The sequence below is a fragment of the Herpailurus yagouaroundi genome, unplaced genomic scaffold (assembly GCF_014898765.1).
Source record: "Herpailurus yagouaroundi ecotype Mexico unplaced genomic scaffold, PumYag 190, whole genome shotgun sequence".
NCBI lineage: Eukaryota > Metazoa > Chordata > Mammalia > Carnivora > Felidae > Herpailurus > Herpailurus yagouaroundi.
In genome coordinates this window covers 11,373,229-11,373,944 of record NW_024412421.1, presented here as the reverse complement: position 1 = coordinate 11,373,944, position 716 = coordinate 11,373,229, and positions in this window count along the sequence as shown.

Below are 716 nucleotides of genomic sequence, written 5' to 3'. Positions count from 1 at the left end.
ACCCCGCCAGGTCGAACGCGGTTGACCTTTTCCCCGGATTTCTATGGGGGCGCGCCCACGTGGGTGTGGTGGGCGTGGGCGCTCCGCCGGCCGGCTGGGCCCGGCAGGGTGGCTGCAGCCAAGTCCCGGGCGCTCGGCTTCCCCCTCCGGCCACGGCGGGAGCGCCCCGCCGGTGGGTGGGCCGGCGGGCGAGCGGACGCCGCGGCACCCGAGCCTAGCCGAGACCCCCTGTGGACCCGCACGCTTCTAGCCTCTCGCAGGCGTCCGGGGAAAAGGTCAACCGCGTTCGACCTGGCGGGGTGCGGCGGAAGGCCCCTACCCTCCCGCGCTCCCTGCAGCCTCGCGGCGTCGGGTTCCCGGGGGAGGGGGCGGCCTCTGCCTCCCTCTTTGTTCAGATTCCCGAGGGGAACCCCAGCGGTTGGGGACAGCGGCCTCCTCCGCCCCCGCCGCTCGCCCCCGCCCCACCCCGCCGCCGCCAGGGACCTGTTCGGGAAAAGCCCAGGGGGGTCGGAAAGAACCAGGTGCTCACGGGTCCTTGGAACCCCGTCCAGTTTTCAGACCCCCAGGGTTTCCTTGGGAGCTGGTGGGGGAGTAATGGTCTCCAGACAAAGGTGTTCTGGGCCGTCAGGGTCCCGCCCAGAGAGTCCCTGCTTTCAATTCACCCTTCATCATCTGAGCGGGAAGGGGATCTGGCACACCCTTGTGTTGCTCAGGCT